Here is a 14037-nt window from a genome sequence, read left to right on the forward strand (position 1 = left end):
TGATGCAATGCAAATTATTTTTAGACCTGGTAACTGGAAATATAATCTAAATGATCCCAAAGTGTAATTCAAACAAAGCCCTGACAGTAAGTAAAAGGCATGGCACACTTTTGTCTACAGCAAGAAACTTAAACATAAAAGAAAGAACCCCACAGTTGTTCTTATTAGGGAGGCATAGCAGTGGCACTGAGAAAGCATGGACAGAAAACCACCAGTCATTTACAGTCAATGACCCCACGGCTTTGCCAAGTGGGGCCCCCAGCAGGGAATCATGTGTCTGGTGGGCCAACCTGTTAAACACTAGTGTCACTGCTGTGCATTCCCGCAGCCCCCTGCAAATGGCCCTGTCTTTTTTAAAAATTTTATTTAATTAACATTTTTTATTTATTTTACATAGTGACCACAGTTTCCCCTCCCTCCTCTCTTCCTGTTCCTTCCCCCTGCCTCCCATCTACCCCTCTCCCCATCCATTCCTCCTCTGTCTCCATTCAGAGAGGAGCAGGCCTCCCATGGACTTGAACAAAGCATGGCACATCAAGTTGAGGCAGGACCAAGCTCCTCCCCCTGCATCAAGGCTGGGCATGGTAATCCAGCATGGGGAACAGGTTCCCAAAAGCCAGCTAAGTGCCAGGGACAGGTTCTGATCTCACTGCTAGGAGCCTTACAAACAGACCAAGCTACACAGCTGTCACACACATGCAGAAGGCCTAGGTCGGTCCCATTCAGGCTCCCTAACTGTTGGTCCAGAGTCCATGAGCTCCAGGAGCTCAGGTTAGCTGACTCTGTGGGTTCCCCCATCATGACCTTTGACCCCCCTGACCCTTTCACAGGAGTCGCCTAAGACTGTTGGAAAACACAGATATTTGCATTACAATTCATCACAGTAGCAAAATTACAGTTATGAAGCAGCAATGAAAATAACTTTATGATTGGGGGTCACCACAACATGAGGAACTGTATTAAAGGGTCGTAGCATTAGGAAGATTGAAAATCACTGGCCTATAGGAAATGCTACTGCTACTCCATATGAGAGGTGGCTATGTCAGATGTAGGTCCAATATTGTCAGAAGTGACTTAAAAAAAAAAGCTGAAAAAAAATACTGGCACAAGTCAATAGGTCACAGAGAACAGCTCACAAAGCTAGAGTATCCAAAAGCAGCATTTTTCTGCCTTAAAATGTTTACTGTTTTCATAGGATTTTACTTTTCTGAAGCCACACCAATAACCTCAAGTAGAATGAGGTCCCCCAACCCTCAACCATCTGCCACAGTGTTTCTAGATCCATAGTGAGAACCGCATGCTTCTCTCATTCCATCGGGTTCCACCTACTGGAAAAGATGCCAGGTGCACAGCCCTACACTCATGGCTGTGGAGGCAGTGTCAGGTGATGGAGCAGGACCCTCAGGCCTGGGCTCCTCAGGCTTCTGTGAAGCAGATGGCAGATACACCTGTGGTGGTTGGAATCACCTGGGAGTGAGGCTTCTGGCGGTGTGCTGGGGTAGTTGATCTATACCAGGCTGAGATACAAGGACCTGCCCACTGTGGGCAGAACCATTCCCTGGGCTGAGACTCTACAGAGTATAGAAAGGAGACAGTGAGCTGAACCAAAGCATTCATCATTCTCTGCTTCATGACTGTGGATGCCATGTGGCCTAATTTTCTGCAGCCATGGCTTCTCTATCATGATGGATTGTACCTGAAACCATGAACCAAAGAAATCCTCCTCAAGTTGCCCTTGTCAAAGTATTTTATCACAGCAGCAGAGATGGTAAAACTAACACACACTTCAAAGGATGACAAGATCTACAACTGTTTCTGATCAGTGTTGCTTCCATGCAGGGAGGGTCTACCTCCAAATGATGTGACACAGAGGAAAGACAGCAGAGCCAAAACCAAAGGAAAAGAGTAATTCGTTATGAGACCATTTTAAATGCGGAATCCAGGCACTTATGAAGCCAGGATTGTCCTCAGTTTGAATTCTGTAAACCCGGATTTTCTTTGGTTTAAGATGGCTCTTTCAGTGTGTATGCAGATACTAGTGTTACCCATCAGGTCTATCTTGTTTGACAGATTATGTGTTTCTAAATAATACTGAATTTTTATTCAGTATTATGCAGTCTTAGCCTCCTCTTTCACCTGGATTTCACCTGCCAGATTTGAACATCTTTTTGGTAAAGGACCATGTACTAAGTGTTTTAGACCTCATGGGCCAGGCAGGTTCTCATGCCACTAATCCCACTCTGCCATTACAGCATGGATTCAGACAGACACACAAAATATAAGCAGAGGAGCATGGCCAACATACTATATTCATGTTCCTGAAATTTGAATTTCATATAGTTTTCACATCATGAAATACTCTTTTTAAATTTTAAAGTTAAAAAGCATTCTTAGCTTGTGAGCCACATTTGGAGGGTGAGCTGTGTTTTACTGACCCCACAGTAGATTATCATAAAAGAAAAATTGTGATAGTCTATATTTTATCACAAATGCTGACTGGTGGCAGTGGTAAGAAGTTAACTAGTTAATTGCTATCAGTTGAAACCATGGAGTATTCCACCTCAGAATTATGTTAAAACCTCAGGGCTGCAGAGACGGCTCCGTGAGTAAAGGGCTGCTGTGCAAACACGAGGACCTGAGTTAGGTTCAGTGAGAGACCCTGCCTGAAAAAGTAAGGTGGAGAGAGACTGAGAAGACACTCGACAGTGACATCTACACACACACACACACACACATGCACACACGCGCGCGCGCGCACACACACACACGCGCACACGCACGCACACGCACGCACACACGCGCGCACACGCACGCACACACACGCGCACACACACGCACACATACACACACACACACACACACACACACACGCACACGCACACACACCCTTGACTTGAAACACCTGCTATCAGACTATCAGGTGGCTATCTATGACTTCCTAGAAAATTTACCCTAGTAAATCCAGAAACAGCAAGTGCTCCTTCTGGATGCCCCTCCTATCCCAAAGTGGCCCCCACTTTATGAGATCCTGCTCCTAATATCTATAGTCAATGTAGGCACAATGTAAACAACATGTTTCCTGCTGCAAATCTGTACTCTGAAAGTGGCCTTGGCTCTCAGGCCCCTCGGGCATATTCCCATTGGTGTCAAGCTGGTAGCTGTAAAACTTCCCACTTTGTCCTTTTCTCCTTCGTATCTGTAGTAACTCAACAATGTAGCATGAATCTTAAAAGTTCTTATTAATAAAATCAAACCTGATGCCAGTTATTGGGGTGAACGCTGGTAGATCAGAGAGACAGAACAAGCCACAGCTATCTCACCTTGCCAATTTCTCAGCTGGTCCTGTTTCCTCAGACTGGAAGCCTCTGTGTCCTCATCCCAATGGCTCTCAGCTGAACTGTGCTGCTCGAAGCCTGAATGCTTAACCAGTCAAATACTTAACCAGGCAAATGCTGCTAGTTTCTGGTCCTCACACCTTATAAACCTTTCTGCTTTCTACCACTACTCCCTGGGATTAAAGGCGTGAGTCACCATGCCTGACTGTTTCCAATGCAGCCTTGAACTCACAGAGATCCAGAGGGATTTCTGCCTCTGGAATGCTAGGATTAAAGGCGTGTGCTAACATTTTCTAGCCTAAGTATCTTGTGGCTTTTCTGTTCTCTGACCCCAGATAAGTTTATTAAGGTACACAATATTTTGGGGAACACAATACCACCACACAACAACACTTTTATTTCAGAGAGCACTTGCTCTCAGAAGATTTCATGTAACAATTCTAAGCCCCATGAGGAAAAGCAGGGTCTTGTTTGTGGTGCCAAGGGACAGTTCGTCACCTGCAGCAACTTGTCACTAACTGCAGGATCAGTTACTGAATGGACAACAAGGAACTCAAGGAACACCAAGACTACGGAAAAATACAAGTTCCGCAAAAAAGACCATCATCAGCCATCACTGTCAAGTCTGGTGGAGCCCGAGACAGGGTGGCACCTGTGTCCAGCTCTTGGTGTCTTTGTTGTACCCAGAACTGTCCTGGGAGTTCCTGCCAGCCCATGTTCCTCTTCTCTTTGTGACTTCTGTCCTCAGTTTCACTGGCAGAAACCTGGAGAACAGAGGCTGCACTCACTCCCCAGGGCAGGCCAGCAGCTCCCCAGCCTGCCACTCACCTTCTCCCCAGCCGCCCACTTAACTGCTTGTTTTTGCTTTATCCATACATAACATGGAGAAGCAACATCACATTAAAAAAGTATCCCATGAAACTGTGGCAGACAGAGAACACAACTCTTAAAATTGTATTTGAAATTGAACATTATGAATGAAGACTTCCTTTGTTAAAATAACCAGGATGTAAGACAAATGTGACCCAGTCTGTTTTACAAAATAGACCACACTTGTTTTAAGTGCAGTCAATATAATGGAATTTTTCATTTTAAAATAAAAATGAATCAGCTCAAAAGATTCTAGAATAATTTCCATATTGTTTTTTTCATAAGTGATAACTTCATATTGAACTAATAAACAAAAACAATACATCATTTTAACTGTGTAAAACAAAAGAACTCAGCCAATTTAAACTGAGAAATGTGAACACTTACACTTTCAGGATATTTTACTTTAGAGAAACACGGATTTTTTTTAACATCTTTTAAAGTTATATTTTATTCAAACAGAATCCTTTTATCTTTCACAAACCTAGAGGATAAACAGGGGCCTCTAGTTAAAGCCAGAATGAAAAGAATAAAACAGCACGTTTTATCAAGACCTAACACAGCAATCTGGAGAACAGTACACTCCATAGAAAGTGTCTCATCCAACAATGAACGTGTGTCTCTTGCCACAAAATCAATATGCTTGCTAATGTGTTGCCTAGCGACTGTTGCTAAGCTATTTTACATTTTATTTTTCTTGAAAAAGAATATCATGTCATATAATCTGTGGGCTCACCTTTTCTTACTTTAACTTCTATATATAAAACTAAAAATCTACAAGACATGGCTTTGTTTTAAATTATTATGCATAGAATTGGTTTGAGTTTAAATTGTTTTAAATGCTTACATTATGCTTCAAACTGTAAAGTCTCTCAGTGTGAAGTTTGGGCTTTCTGTCAGTCAGCCAGCTACTCTATCCATTTTCATATGAATGTCTATATATGAACTATTTCTGTAAAAAATGGATTGTGAAATGATAAGCAAAGGTGACTATCCCTTAGGAAACAGGAGGAAAATATTCCATTGTTTAAGAAATATGAAGAGCTGATCATTCCCAATTATCTCTTGCTGGTTATATAAAACCAAGGATGGTCCTAAAATTAAATGTTCTTTCCTATTCTTGCTGGGGCTTGGAGAACAATAGCCAGAAGTGTGGTGCTTCAATATAAGAACTGGGATGCCTGTCTGCCCTCTGTCCCCTCGATTCATTTCCCCCTCCTCCATCTCTCTCCTCCTTTCTCTCCCTCTCTCCCTCCCTCTCTCCCCTTCCCTCTCTGTCTCTGTCTCTCTCCTCCTGAAGACCAGAGTCTCTGGAGGAGACTCTTCTCTCTCAGGATTCGTTCCTAGGGCTCCAAGTATGAAATCTCATGGAGATGGAGGGACTAATGACTAGTAAATAGTCTAACAGTCAGATACCCTGTGCCATGCCTAGAGTCAGGCAGCCCACTCTTAAAGAGCCATGGCTGCCCGAAGAAGTACTCACACTCCCGATTCTTCCTCACAAAGAGGGTATTTAGCCTCAGCCACTGATCCATCTTGGCTTCACTGTTTTATATATAGCTGCTGTGTACGCAGGCATGCTGGCAAACTGGTACACTTCACCTGCTGTTTATCTGCCCATTCCCAGACTCCACCAGCCATAGAAGGATGGAGGAGAGTCTCCATGGCCTCTACACTCTAGAACTCAGTGTTTTCCATGTTGATTTCATGAATCCACAGGGTGTCTTTGTCACCTCTCAGTTCCTCCAGACCATAAACAACATCTCATTAGCCAGATGGGAGGGTAACCCTGAAGGAAAAGATAAGAGGAGGAATGACCACTTTAACTATGGAAAATTAATGAAGTCACCCTCCAGCTGTTACCATCGACCAACACCTGAAATACTGGATTATGTGTATGAAGGACCACAGATAGGGTCAAAGAAATGTGAGATTAGAAACCAATAAAAACGCTTTCATGTCAGGGACTATTTTGATCAAGTGTGTGTGTAGCAGAACACAACTACTCCATGGCTAAGAAGAAAGACCAAGAACGAAGCAGGTCCCACAGTTCCCCAGTGACCCAGACTTCCCACTGGGCTTCACTTTCCAATGGCCCCATCTCCTCTCAATAATGCCTCCCTGATGATCAAACTTTCCCCACGAAGACCTCTGGGACCAATTAAAAGCCAAGATGCAGCACCAATAAAACTTTCCAGCTTGAATTCAGCCAACATAACATCAATAGTCAGTGGAATCACAACCATGCCTCATAGTCATGAAACATACATGTGTATGTATACATATGCTATCATCATTCAATGTTATAGTAGCAGAAAGCTGTTGCCCACCATTAGCAGAACACAGAAAATGCATGCATCACAAACAGGGAAAGCAAACCTGGATCTAGCTGTTGTCATGTGAAGCTTTATCTACAGTTCAGGGACAGTGTCTACATTGTTTTGGGAAGTGCTACTTTGAGAGGTACCTGTCTTTAGGATGAAGACTTAGTGAGACTTAAACATCCGTGGCTGGATGTGAATATCCATTTGGTCTTGGCTATAAAAGTGTCTTACTTATACATGGGCCTCAGGACAGAGGGACATGGTGGTAGCTCTCCATGACCAAGCAGTAGTTGTGCTAGTCCATGGGCATCAGTCAAACTAGATTCTCTCTTTCATGGTCTCCGCACTGACCAGTGTCAGACCCAAGATGGCTAGGGATGGTTCAGAGAAGTACAGCAGCAAACCGACACAAGTAGGGGCAGCTTGGGATGTTATCCTATTAAATAAATCATTTTCATCGTTAATAATCCAGGTGTGCAGCTGGAGAGACGCTCAGTGATTAAAAGCATTATTGCTCTTGCAGAGGACCCAGGTTTGGTTCCTAGCATCCATATCAGACAGCTCACAACCATCAATAACTCTAGCTTCAGGGGGTCAGGAAAATCCAGTGCCTTCTTCTTGCCTCCACAAACACCTGAACTCACGCATAAGTACACACACATACATATAAATAATAAGTTCATAGAAAAGAATCCAACTTAAATAAACTGATAATATGGGCTTAGAAAGTTGTTAACAATTTTCTAAAATGTAATATGAAAAACTCATTAGCATATATTAAGGGGTAGTACATAGAAAACATTCTAATTCTACCTGGATTTAGATACCAAACCTTTTTTTTTTTTCAAAGTAAAAGTGTGTCTCTTGTTATAAAGTGGAAAAGCTGACAATTAATGAACAAAGAAGGCCCCTAGTGTGATTACTCCAATGGGCTGTGCTTCCAAAAGGTCTCCATTTGTGAATTCAACAATGGCCCATGAATGAGAACATGAGCATTTAGTGCTCACAAGCTGCTTGGGTTCAAAATATTATTTCCAATAAATTTGGACTACTGCTGAATTATTTCATGGTCCACTAGAACAATGTTGCTCCACAATACTAAATTCACCAGCACATGGGGGTTCTTGAAATTTCAAGCAGACACTGAATTCTGAGTCTGAGGCAGAACATTACAAACATGCATTCTCTTGCTTCACAGTCAGTTATCAGCTGGTGCAGAGAGAGTAAACAGACGCCACTCCCAAAGGACAGTATTTGTCCACAGAACAGATTCAAAGTCAAACAGCTCTAGAACTTGCTCTATATTACGTCTACAATGCATGTGCATTTTAAGATGCTTTCTGGCCAACTGGAAGGTTATGTACTTTTTTGCCTTGTGCACAGAGAGAAGTAGTGAGCTTTAGTGAGAACAACTGAGCTTGATGGGCAACAGGACTGTGGTTGGATAAACAGGACTAGTCAAAAAGAACTCAGTCTTATTCACTTGGAGTCAGATGTCAGGGTCTTAGAAAGCAAGGTTACAGAGGATAATGATCAGCTGAGGACAATGTTCAGTGCTTCCCCACCCACACACACACACAATAGAAAAGGGACAAGGAAGAGAACCAAGCAATTGAGAACTACAAAAAAAAAATAAAATAAAACAAAAAGATAAGCTGACAGATATCCTCCAGTGTCATGCACACCTTTCTGATTTCCACAATGGCTCACGAGAATGCAATCCAAAGATGTGGAAAATAAAACAATTATCTCCGGCCCTGAGCCACCAAGATAGACTTTTATGGGACAATCATGCTTGTAGTTACTTGCAGCTGGCAGATTGCTGGATAAAATAGCTTCTGAGCTGAGCCCAAGAGAACAAATAGCTTGTTTTGGTTGATACTGGGCAGTCTGTGAAGTCAGAGATTATTTGAGCTACCCACTCAACTGTCTCCAGCATATGCTCAGCCAAGGTCATCACACTGAAGGTCACTGTTAGTGTTCTCAGCACTCCATAGGCTTGCCTGCCATGTCCCATCTTAAGAGTCCTATAAAGACAAGTGGCTATGCTCTGGACTGATCAACTGAAAGTGTTTGCCCCAGCAAACTCAGTGGTACCAAAGCCACTAAGAGCTTAACTGAATATTAGAATTACTGGGGAGTGTGACGGCTTTGGACCAGGTTTTTCTTTTGTTCTGTTTCTGGATTATAATGTGGGTTTGTTGTGTTAAAAACTAACATGAGTGTCTGGTGTACTATACTCATTCTACCCTGAATATCCCTGGATCTTAGAAGGTAAGCAAGGTAGTTCTTGGTTTCTATTTGGGGGAACCTAGCGTCTTGCTGGCCACCTTATAGATGTTTGATCTCATATTCACTCATTATATATTTGTATTGTACACAGTGTACAATAAGAAGAAAAAAGGACATCTAAATTGAAAAAAAAATTATAGATGCTAGTATGTGAAAAATCCTGTAGACTAAATTTAGTAGAACTAAGATGTAAACTCAGCAAGATACACAAACAATATTACAAATTAATTACATTTATACTATAAATAAATAATTACAGAATTAAGTTTAAAGGGATACCAAGTTAAAAGATATAAAATATTTTTAAAATATCTTACATGTATCTTACAAAAATATACAAAAAAGTCTGAATAGAAAAGCCTGAATGCGGGCCGGGCAGTGGTGGCGCACGCCTTTAATCCCAGCACTCAGGAGGCAGAGACAGGCGGATCTCTGTGAATTCGAGGCCAGCCTGGGCTATCAAGTGAGTCCCAGGAAAGGCGCAAAGCTACACAGAGAAACCCTGTCTCGAAAAAAACAAAAAACAGAAAAAAAAAAAACAAAAAAAAGAAAAGCCTGAATGCTACTCGGTCCTAAAGGACATAAGTAAACAGAAAGCTACTGTATTCATTGGTCAAACTAACACCACTGTTTAGGGATCAGTGGTCTCCAGCTTAGTAATGGACTCAGTGAAATCCCTATTAAAATGCTACCAGGTTTTGTAAACAAATGCATGAGTGATTTTAAATTTTAAATGGAACTGCAAAGATCCAGAAAAGCTAAGACTATCCTGATAAATAGGTGGAATTGGTAGAATTCCACTGCCTAATTTCGAGACTTACTACCTAAGTTTTCCATAGTCAGGATAGTGTGATGGGGACTGGAGAGATGGCACAGCAGTTAAGAGCATGTACTGCTCTCACAGAAGATCTGAGTTCAATTCCCAGCACCCACATTGGGCTATTACAACCACCTAGACCTCCAGCTCCAAGGGGATAATGTCCCCAGCCTCCATTGACACCTGCACTCATGTGCACGCGCACACACACATAATTAAAAATAAATCATAAAAGAATAAAGACTTTGTGACCTGACACAAAGATGATATGGAACCAAACAGCAATTGAGAAAGAGACCTAAGCCTTGGTGCTGGAGGATCAGAAACTGCCTGGCAGGGCAGAAGGGGGAATGTGGGCACCAGGAAACTTTCCTATGGTGACGGCTGTTTAAGCACATTGTGGTCAAATGTTTGTATTTGTCAAAACCTACTGAGCACCATTAGGATGGCTGTTTACAGAAACAGAAGATAGCAAGTGTGGCAAAAACGTAAAACTCTGGTAAGAATGTAAAATGGTGCTATTGCTATGGAAATCAGCACAATCTTCATAAAAAAACTAAACACAGAATTATCATCTAATTTGGTATTCACTTACCAAATTACTATTTACCAAATTTCAGCTGCATGACAATGTAAATATACTGTACTTAAAAATGGTTAAAAGGTTCAATTTAAAATCATTTAATTATGCTATTTGCTTCATTTTTGTTAGAATGACCTGTCAATCAGCAGGAGTGGGATATTGCAGTCACCCATGAGTTTATCTTTAGGAGTACTTTTCAATGAAATTGGGTGCACCTGTGTTGGGGGCATATATTTGGAGCATTAATGTCACTTGATGATTGTTCCCTGAATCAGTCTGAAGTAACATCTTTATCTTTTCTCCCTAGTCCCTCTGTGAAGTCTATTTTGTCTGATACTAGAATTTGTGTGCTCCTACATCCATTAGCTTAGAATACCTTTTCCACCCTTTCACCACAAGGTAGCATCTGTCTTTTGTGGTGGGGTTCATGTCTTAAGAGGCCACAAGCAGATGGCTCCTGTCTTAGGATCCATCTATTAGTCTGTGTATTTTGATTGGAAAATTGGTACCATTAATATTCAGGATTTATTATAAAGTTGTGAAATGATTCCTGCCATGTTTTTGAATTTCTAGTGCTGGGTTGGTTTTCTCCTTCCCCGTTTGCTTAGAATTCTATTGTCATGGTTTATTTTTTCATGTGACCTGCCTCATGGATGGATTTTTCTCTCCAGTCTGTAAGGAATCCTTCAAGTACCTTCCATAGAAGTGGTTTAGTTGTTATAAATTCCCTTAGCCTAATAATTTAATTTAATGAAAGCAAAACTACATTATTTCCAACTCCTTCTTCTTCTTCTAATCCCTCCTATGCCCCACTGCCCACAACTCCTCAGATCCATGGCCTTCTTTTCCTTTATTATTATGTCTATATGTGAATGAGTATATAAATACAACCTGCTAAGTCTGTTTAGTGTTGCTTGCATGTACATGATTTCAGGAATGACCACTTGCTATTGCATAACCATTTAGTGGCTCATCCCTAGAGAAGATCAGTTCTCTTTCTATCAAAATTGTTAATTTCCTGTAGTTCTTCATCTAGGTGTGAGGCCCCCTGAGATTTCCCCTATCCAAGCATGTCAACAGGTATTGTCATCGTCCAGGTCTTATTTAGGGAGCCATATTGCTGAGATTTTATGGTTGCTGCTTCCTTGTCATAGTTGCCAAGACCCAAACTCCAGTCCTCTGGAAGAACACAAGCATGTTAAGCTCTGGACCCATCTCTCTGGTTGCTGTGCTTCCGAACTTCTAATGAGCAGTTATACTCCTCTTTGAAATCAACTTTTCTAGTCTCTAGATACAAGCAAGAACATGTAGGATTTATACTTCTGAGTGTGGCTGATTTCACTTGACTTATTAGCCTCTATTTCCATCCATATTGCCATTGCAAAGAGTGTTTCAGTAAACCAAGGAGTGCAGGTGTCTTGTTGCACTTACTTCATTTCCTGTGGATATCTACCTATTTGGTAGAACTGCTGACTCTTGTGGCAATTCCAATCTTAGCATTTGGAGGAACCTCTGCATTGTGCTATGAAGAGGTACATGAATTTGTTCCTGGGTTTAAGAGTTTCCCTTTCCCTTCACATTCACCCCCACTCCAGAGACCTGGAGGTTTCTGCCTTTTTTTCCTGTATTACTCTGACTGGATGAGGTGGTTCCTTCATTCCTCAGGTTACTATTCTTGCTGATCATTTTTCTCATAGACTTGTTGGTCACTTGTGCATCTTCTTTTGACAAATGTCTATGTAAATTATTAGCCTGGCTTCAGATGGATTACTATTATTATTCTGCTGCTGAGTATTGACAAATGCTTATATATTCTGGATATGAACGCCTTGTTGAATGAATAGTTCATGAATGTTTTCTCCCATTATTCTGGTTGTTCACTCTTTATTGTAATAATCCTATTGTCTGCTTTTGTTGTCTGTGATTTGGGGGAATTAAAAGAAATAGCTATCTACAATGATTTATTTTTTCTAGTAGTTTAATGGTTTCATGTCTCACAGCTAGGTTTTTTTTTTAATCCATTTTGAGCCTATTTTTGTATATGATGAGAGCTAGGGATCTCTCTCCTCCTGCTATGGATATCCAGTCTTGCTGAGGCATTTCCCTATTGATTCTGATTATTATTTGTTCCTCAGGAAAAGGATGTCTCAGTTGACCAGTCTGGAGCTGTTATCTTACATCCACATTGTACTGTGCATTTAAGAGTTATACTCTGTATCTGTTTCAGCAAACAATTTGTAAAAATATTATTTTCTTCAAAGACCAACTTGCTAAACTGAGTGAAATGCAGGTAGTTTCTGCCTGATACTGCTGGCTCTGAGAATGTGAAACAGGGTCACAGGTTAAGAAATGGAAAGAGCATCTGGAGGCTGGAAAGGAAAGGAGGAAATGGACTCTCATCCAGAAGGACACATGGGGCAGGGTCCTCTGCTGTTTTTCCCTTTTGGGGAGGAAGTGAGTAGGCTCAGAGTCAATGAGACAGATTCTGGGAGGATGTTGAAACAACAAGTTCAGTTTATTCAGGAAGAGGCAAGCCTTATATACCCTTCACCCTACCCTGGGGGAAGGTCTGATGAACATGCATCTGCTGGTGTGACATGGCTGCCTCTCATTGGTCCAGGCCATCTCCAGATCATGTCTCAGTTGCTATTGCTAAGGCCCTTAGGCAGACCCAGGTTGGCTCTCAGGGAGTATCTCATTACTAGTTTGGGCTGGCTGGTCCTCAAGCCTATTAGGGATGAGTCATCCCACAGACACAGACTTGTCACACTCAATATGAACTATGCAAGATCCATTTCTTTCTTTCTTTTTTGAAACAGTGTATCTCACTACATTGCTCTGGCTGGCCATGAACTCACTGAGATCCACTTGCCTCCCAAGTGCTGGAATTTAAGATGTGTGCCACCATGTCCAGCTGGAGATCCATTTCTTCCCCTTTTAAAGAAGGAGTCTTTCTTATATAGCCCAGGTCTACATACATGCTTCATGAATGCTAAAATTACAGGCTTTGTATCTTCTGACTTCTAGAATTGTAATATGTCCATCTGTCCTCCTTCAAGTCATTAAATCTGTGACAATATGTCACAACAGTAACAGCAAACTAGCAAAATATATTACCTATGCATGTACATAACACACATACACACATGCAAGCTACACACCCCAGGCTTGAAGATGCCACTGTTATCTACAATATCAATAGAGTTCCTAAGTTGTTTTCTCAGAATATATCATGGACAGCTCATAAAACGGATAACAGTTATTCCTCAATTGTCAATGGTTACACAAGGTGCTACCGGTTCTACAATGTGGCCATTTCAGAGTTATTTAAAGCTACAAATGCTATTACATTCTTGTGCACAAACATTCAAACACCATGATGGTGCGTAGCAGTACCTGCTAGGGTACAGATTCTAAATATTAAATGTTGGTAGATAGGGCATGTACTTTTCTGGCACAATGTTTTTACTTAAATTTTTGCCAATTTTTTGGAAAAATTAATAGTTGATTTTACTTGCATTTTAAATTATAAATGAGTTTGAGCATCGTTTTATATGAATATTCGCTCCTATGTCTTTTCTCTTAATTATTAATATCCCTGGATCACTTTGTATTATCTTTTTTTATTAATATTTTACACTCTCTATATTAATGTACTTCACTTATCACTTATTGCAAATATATTTTCTTAACTTTGTGTGTACCTGTTAGATTTCTTTTTTGTATTAAAATCAGATGACTTTTACAGTGTCGGACAGTTTACAGCCCATAATAGAATTCAGTACATGGATCTGCTGCTTTTCAAACTGTCCTCAG

This window comes from Peromyscus californicus, unplaced genomic scaffold (assembly GCF_007827085.1).
Source record: "Peromyscus californicus insignis strain IS unplaced genomic scaffold, ASM782708v3 Scaffold_4__1_contigs__length_199733344, whole genome shotgun sequence".
Taxonomy (NCBI): domain Eukaryota; kingdom Metazoa; phylum Chordata; class Mammalia; order Rodentia; family Cricetidae; genus Peromyscus; species Peromyscus californicus.